The sequence below is a fragment of the Anolis carolinensis genome, chromosome 2 (assembly GCF_035594765.1).
Source record: "Anolis carolinensis isolate JA03-04 chromosome 2, rAnoCar3.1.pri, whole genome shotgun sequence".
Taxonomy (NCBI): domain Eukaryota; kingdom Metazoa; phylum Chordata; class Lepidosauria; order Squamata; family Dactyloidae; genus Anolis; species Anolis carolinensis.
This window is the reverse complement of record NC_085842.1, coordinates 245,046,663-245,054,570: the sequence shown is the minus strand read 5'-3', so window position 1 is coordinate 245,054,570 and position 7,908 is coordinate 245,046,663. Positions and strand designations below refer to the sequence as shown.

Sequence of the window (7,908 nt, the reverse complement as noted above, 5' to 3'; positions counted from 1 at the left end):
GAGCATCTTACTCAAGTGCAAAAATCTCAGACAACATTTTCAAACCAAACTCTTCTGGCAAGTAGGACATGTGTGGCCAACTTATCTAAGGCCCTTGCATGGCCAGAATAGCCCAAAAGAGTTCAGCTACACTGGAATTAATGCAATTTTACACTACTTTAACTGCACTGCCTCGTTCTTTTGAAATCATGGGAGTTATACTTCTTACCATAGTCTTTACCTTTGCTTGCCAAAGAGTGCTGGTGACCCACCAAACTACAAATCCCAGGAGTCCATAGCAATTAAAGTGGTTAAAGTGGTTAAAATTAAATTGATGGCAATTAAAGTTGTGTCAAACTACATTACTTCTACAGTGTGGATGCACATTTTGTTGTCCTTGGAAATAGCAGTGAAAAACACAGCTCTGAATAAAAAATAGGGTGACGACCAGCCTCCTTCCAAATTATTTGCCTGTATGATGGTTTATATATTGTTAGACACTCACAAAAATCTTCTCCAAATGTAGTGAAAATCTCTTGAGATATATACATGTGTGTGCAGTAACAAGCAGGCAGAAACTTGATTTTTATTTAAATCCAGTCTCCCTAAAGTCGCCAAAGGTAAAGATTTTCCCCTTATTAAGTCTAGTTGAGTCCAACTCTGGGCGGTGGTGCTCATCTCCATTTCTAAGCTGAAGAGCCGGCGTTGTCCATAGACACCTCCTAGGTTATGAGGCTGGCATGATTGCATAGAGTGCTGTTACCTTCCCACCAAAACGGTACCATTGATCTACTCACATTTGCATGTTTTCAATTTGCTAGGTTGGCAGAAGCTGGGGCTAACAACGGGAGCCCACCCCGTCTTGCAGATTCGAACGGTCAAATTTTCGGTCAGCAAGTTCTGTAGCTTAGTGGTTTAACCCGCTGCACCACCATGGTGCACACAGGGGAAATGGGAAAAATTAGCCAAATATACCTTTATTCGCAAAATTCCTTTTACAAAATTTTACAAAATATTGTCCTATGTATGGAGACTTTTGGGACACCCTGTAGTTGCGGCAACATATCAAAAATATAATTGCTAAAATTCAACTCAAATTCTTTCCCACACCTTTGTATAAATAAAAATAAAATCAATAATCCATCCATAGTGAATCCATCCATAGTAAGCCGCCCTGAGTCCCCTGATGGGTAAGAAGGGCGGGGTAGAAGTGATGTAATAAATAAATAAATTTCATATACATGAAACATCAGTTTATTTTACACATACACACTGGATTTGGTGAATATCCAGTCCACAGTTTTGAATGAGGTAGTCAGAAAGATTAACAGACAGAAATATAATTTTTATTTATAGAACTCTGGTTCATCTCATTGGCACACGGTTATCACCCGCTAGAAACTAGGTCTTCATAACCAGCTTTTTCATGTGCATTTAAATCAAATGAACACATGCCCTCTGCTGACACATACCTGTATTGCCAGGATGACTTATGATGGTTAACTATTTCAGAAACCTGATATTGGTTATTATATAGGCTTTAGATTTAATGCAAGAATAGCTACCCAAACCCAGCTCAAAGCTTGATACATAAAAACCTGAAGGAAGAAGGGAATGCCTGTTAAATCAATTAGGCCTTTGTTTAAATCTCAAACAACATATCAGGTTTATATGTTTTTTAAAATGATCCCATATTCTGTGATACACACTAAGCTGCTACAGTAGCCATGGATATGGTAATTGTAAGCATATGTTCAAATGTATTAATTAATTATAAGTAGTAACAGCCAATGATTATACAAAGTTGGCCCTTTGTAGCCACAGATTCTTGATTTTGCCATTTTATATATGCCACTGTATATAATGAGACCTGAGCATCAATGGATTTTGTTATCCATGAGGGTGATACCAAACCCTAGTAGATAACAAGGGGCCACTGTACAATGTGCATTTCCGTTAGGCTGCAGAGGAAACAGATGGTTCTGTGTCTTTCACATGCTTTTCTACATGGTAGTTGAAACTTTATATTGATTAAATACTGAAGTGTGTGTCACAATATATCTTATAGTGCTTCTACATGAGTCATGGAATGCGTAATCCATATGTTGACATGAAACGTACGTATTCTAGGAATCTATTTCGGTAGTTGCCTGGACAACAGCAATAGTTCTAAACCATTCTACCAAAAATATAGTGGACTCTTGGGGGTTTGGTTGCAGTCCCCCGCCCTTCCAGGTACCATAATCTGTGGATGCTCAAATTCTATTATAAACAATGGCATAGTAAAGTGGTATCCTTTATATAAAATGGCAACAACTAAGGTTTTATAAAATCATTTTTAATCTGTGGATGATTGAATCCATAGCTGCAGAATCTGTGGATATGGAAGTGTCACTATACAGTGTATTTAATGTTAGATTGTAAGTCATTATTCATATTAAATCAAAATAGATTGTAATAACACACTTCTGTATGGAATAGTAGTACACAAATCCTGTCATTAGCCCTAAATAGAATTGGACTCATTTAATAACTGGGAGGAACCCCGCAGTGGCGTAGTGTGTTAAAGTGCTGAGCTGCTAAACACGCGGACCGAAAGGTCGCAGGTTTGAATCCAGGGAGCGAACACCCGCTGTTAACCCCAGCTTCTGCCAACCTAGCAATTCAAAAACATGCAAATGTGAGCAGAGCAATAGGTACCGCTCCGGTCGGAAGGTAACAGCGCTTCATGCAGTCATGCCAGCCACATGACCTTGGAGGTGTCTATGGACAACGCCAGCTTTTCGGCTTAGAAATGGAGATGAGCACCAACCCCCAGAGTTGGACACAATTAGACTTAATGTCAGGGGAAAAACTTAATAACTGGTATTTACCTACCTTATGCACTTATGCATAGGTCTAGACATTTCTGCAACGAAATCAAACAAAAATACAGGGTTGATTTATTCAAATGTCATGGTGAATTTTGTACCTTATTTATTTATTTATACCTTATGTTTTATCAGAAAATGAGCCATCCCCTTCTCTGAGTTGTGGAAGACCAAAGTGTAGTCCTGAAAAAACCATTCCCTTAACTTTCTTCCCTATGGTGTCACTTCCAGCTTTCTTTGGATGCTTGAATGGGAAATGGCAGCAGGGCCCAGGTGGCTGTCCCCCAAGTCAGAATTGGTGCTTTCCCTTCTCTAGGAATGACCATCACCTTATATATGAGCCATATCAAAATCCATTATTTTGCCCCCAAAACATAACCTTGACTTAACAGTGTCCAATTTTCACCTGTTTCTTAGATCTATGTAACTATGTAATGCCAGCCTGCATTTCCTCCTTTCCAGGTGTATTTACTGCTTTATTTGAGAAGGGAGCACTATGAGGCTTCTCTGCCTCAAGACGACTTACACACAGACATGAGAGTAAGCATCAGGGACTTTTCTACCAAAGTTAGGTAACTTTCTTTTGTCCATCTACTCATTTATCTGAGATGTACTACCCGCAACAATATAAGTTTTCACTTTTTAAAAACCAGCATCCTATGTATTTTCTCTCCTTTTTCCTACCATAAGCTCATACATATAATACGGGCTACACTGCACTCTGCTCTACTATAGATACCTAATATTCCTACAAAGGCTTAGTTTATTCTCAGTTTTCATTTTAAATCTTGTTTCTGAAAAATAGGCAAGCATGTAATTGTCTTCAGAAAACATCTCTTAAGGACCCATTAAAAAGACTGCATCATAGGCATTTTAGCTTTTTTGGCATAATTGCCAAGGACAAAAACACATCAGGCATATATTGGGAAGCTCTGAACATATTGGAACTGACTGTGCCTCATTCTTCTAGTCCACAGATCTTTGGAAGAGAAAAAAATGTGAATGGGGTGGTTTATATTGTTCTCAGTGTTTGCAGTGGAAAGATCAAGGCTGTTTCCACATATGAAACTAAAAGCACTTTTGAGGCTCATGCCATTCAGATACTTGCATCAATATTTTTGATGCAGGAGAGAGACTAGTAGAGAGAGAATTTAAAACAGAATAGCTGGTATCTGACCATTTTTAGTGGAAAGGCAAAACATATTTGTGTTGTTCAGTGAATTGTGCACAAATTGGCAAGAGATTTCATTTGTAACACAGTGTCACAGTATATTGGATGCATTTCAATTGAAGAGACAAGAAAAAGGCTACCAGCCCAATAGCTTCTGTAAGTGAAACAACTTGACTTGGGTGGTTACTTTTATTATAAAAAACATTTTTATGTGCAGTTGCAAAGTCTTTTCAGCTATGATAAAAAATTGTTGGCTTGAGGCCTCTAAACAAAGCATTCCCTTTGTATCATGATAATTGTGGACCTTGGGAGGATTTTATAAAGTCCTTCCCGCCCCCAACTTCCCAAAAATCAGGCAATCTTTTTTAAAGTAAGAGAAATCTGCTTGGAAAAAGGCAATAAGTGACTTTTACTTGCCTGAAACTCACTTCCAGTTGCCACCAGGAAAGCTAGCCCTTTGAGACTCCAGAAGAGGGAAAATGCCAACCCCAGTTAAAACTAAGGTACTTAAAATAGTAGAAGACTATGACTTGAAAGGGCAACCATGAAGGAACTAAATAAAAATTTTCATGCTTAAAAATGTATCATAAAATGTTGAAGTCAGGATCATCTACACATTACAATATTTCAATTTTTTGTGCATGTGGTTGTGAAAGCTGGACAGTGAACTGAATAAAATCTTCATGCTTAAAGATGTATCACTGAATATTGAAGTGTGAAAGAAAAAGAAATAAGGATTATAAGAACTTTAGACGAAGAATGGAAGTACAAATTCCCCTCCCCCCTATATTACCCTATCTATCCCTGTTTAGGTCCATATCCTCTCCCCTACCCCTCCCTTCAACCATCCCTACTCCTCCCTATCTTCCTAGATTTTCTCCTACCTAATTTTATTTACCCCAGTAAACCCTTAATACATGCAGACAGAGAATCAACTCACGTAAAATGTGTTGGAAGAGTTTTATGGATATCATGTGCTTCCAAAACCAGAAATCAATGGGTCTAAGAGCAAATAAAGCCTGTATCCTCATTGGAAACTAAAATGAGTTTTCTCTATCATTGGTTTTGTTTGCTTTTTGCTAAGATTCAGTCAAGGGAGGCGGATTGACTTTTATCTTCCTTTGACACTGAGAGTGTGACTTGACCAAGGTCACCCTCCCAGCTTCTAAGTGAGTCTCCATGCCAGGGAGGATTCAAACTTTGTTCTCCAGAGTCATAATCCAGTGCTCAGACCACTATCTCACACTAGCTCTTAACAGTTAACTACTCTTAAAAAGTCCTCTAAAAGAAAATTTAGTCAGAATCTTTCCTATCTTTGTTGTTCTTGTTGATTTGACTATCACCCAGTAAGTCCATGTTCTAGCAAAAATTTAGACATATCCATACTGAAATCCACTGGATTAGTTTTGTCACTGAGCAACTTCAGTTCTCTATGAGGAAAGAGACACATTCATAATCAGCAAAAACAAACTGATTACTTTACATATGTGTCTTTACATTTAAGGCTGCAAGGTTTATATAGATTTACCTGGGAATAAGTCCTAACACAGTGAGGCTTATTTCTGAGTAGACATGCACAAAACTGCTGTAACATTTTAACACATCACTAATAATTATAGTTAGACTCCTGATTGAACTGGTTGAAAAATCGCTTAATATTTGGCTCACATCAGTGTGTCATGAGACAATTCCTGTTTTTGTAAGATAGAAAAATAAGTGTCTGGCATGACATCCTGAACAGAGGTTGTGACAGATAATGCTCTTCCTGTAGTACTGTCAAGCCACTATATTAATTCTTGTCTGAAAACAAAAGTGACTATTTGCTCATTTGTTGCTCATCTCCATGGACAGAAAACTTCAGATATAACAAGAAAAAATTTCCTTCAGTTTTTCTGCATTTTCATTATTTTTGAAACTCCTGAACTGGTAAGTTTTAAAAGTATTTGATACTATGATTTGCTTTTAAAACATTTACATTAATGTATATTTCATGTAGGTAAAATATTTCCATAGATGTCATCAGAAGATACAGGATTTGGACAAATGCTGTACTTTGGATTTTTTAAAGAGAAGTTGTTTTGCTTTGTTATGTTAGGGCCTCAATTTCTAGCTCATGTTGATCTTGTTGCATTTCGTTTCACACTTCGTTTACAAACCTCCATTATGTTATTTCCTTTTACAAGTGGCCAGATTTCTCAAGGTTATGGAAATGAGCTATATTTTTAGCGAAACAAAGAGCATTGTTTAGCTAGAATGGAACAAAAAGTTAACAACCTACAAAATCAAGATTTGCAGCCACCAATGGGACTCATAACATTTTTTCTTTTACAGTGAATTGATATATTCAATCAGTCAAGACTTTATTATGGTCCATGACTAGCACAGAGATGGGCACAAGAATTGATATATTTAATGTGCAAACATATTAAAATATTGTTGTTCTTCTAATTGTAAGTTTTTTTCAAATGCTGTGTGTGTGTGTGTGTGCACCTTCAAGAGCAGCCTCCTAAATTATTATTGTTAAAATCACTATAGTGTCTTGATAGTAAAGCTGAAAAAACAATTCTTGTATCCAGAAGACAATGTTCCAATCAAGTTTCAATTCCAACTATGTTCACCAATGATGTAAAAATGATATATAAAACACCAAGAACCTGTCGAAGAAGAAAAATAAATTCTATAGAAGAAAAGGGAATTCTGCTTATTTAAAGCAGAAAATACATCAGTTTTTTTCCAAATCCTTTGTTTTTAAAGTAAGAAATTACAATTATTGAATATTTTTCAAAGGTGAATGTTTTTCTGAAAATTTTAATATAATAAATATTACACAATATTAAACTGCATAGCATTTGTTTGAGTGAGGATAGATCAGCCAAAACATCATATGAAGGTGCCACTTCAAAACAACAACAACAACAACAACCAGCCACTCAGAATTATTAAACCCTTCTTAAATTGCCATCTAAACATATAAAACTTGTTCAGCACATCAAAATGTAGTCTGGATTTCCATATTGTCAGTTGAACAGCTAGACAAGAAGGCTTGTGAACTCAGTGGAAAGATGCTGATTCTAAAGTCCTGAAGAAAATATTTATGGAAAGATCATCATCTCCAGCTCCTCAGTGTTGGGCAACAAATAACTGCACTGAGAGAAGCTAATGATATGCCCATGGGAGATATATACTGTTTTATGAGGATCCTTCTGTTAGCTGGGTTCCACTGACAGAGGAGTGTCATCAGAAGAAATTCAGCAAAGTTGGCAAAGGACTGGATAAGGAAGAGTGGAGTTTTATGAGATACCCTATGCTTAATCCCATATCTTTTTTATGCTGTGCCTGCAACAGATTTTGTAGTGGTTGTGCCTTCAAATCATTTCAGACATAAGGAAATCCTAAGGTGACCGTATTGCAGGTTTTCTGGAGCTCAGAATATGTTGCCCAGTGCCACCTAGTGGGTTTTCAAGGCCAAATGGGAGTTCAAACTTTGATCTCCAGTTTCATGGCCAAATGAGGTTTCAAACCATGATCTCCACACTGGTTCTTGTGCAAGAGGTGGCATATATTACAAGGGTTGAATGAAAAGTAATGCCTCCACCTTTGTAACTCCTCAAAAGATGACAGTACTGGTATGCGACAGGTACTGGCTTGTTCAGTAGACTCTCCTCTACAGTTCCATTTGGCGGGAAGCCTTAGCATTGAATGGTTGTGTTGTTAAACTGCAAAGTATGGAACCCTGTGCAGACGGTCGGTCAATGTGACTTAAGCAACGTGCAGTCATTGAATTCTTGACAGCAGAAGGTGTCACCCCAAAGGAGATTAATCAGAGAATGCAAGCTGTTTATGGTGATTGTGTTGATGTGAATACTGTGCCTCATTGGGTGAGTAAGT

General features: G+C 37.4%; 1 protein-coding gene across 1 annotated transcript in view; it reads left to right on the top strand.

The window, feature by feature from the left end:
• Window positions 1-5,852: 5,852 nt before the first annotated feature.
• cemip2 (cell migration inducing hyaluronidase 2) overlaps window positions 5,853-7,908 on the top strand; it is an 81,704-nt gene continuing 79,648 nt past the window's right edge. The window contains exon 1 of the mRNA XM_062971991.1: window positions 5,853-5,946. The gene's annotated coding sequence lies outside the window, so the exon portion shown is untranslated. The remainder of the gene's footprint in view (window positions 5,947-7,908) is intronic.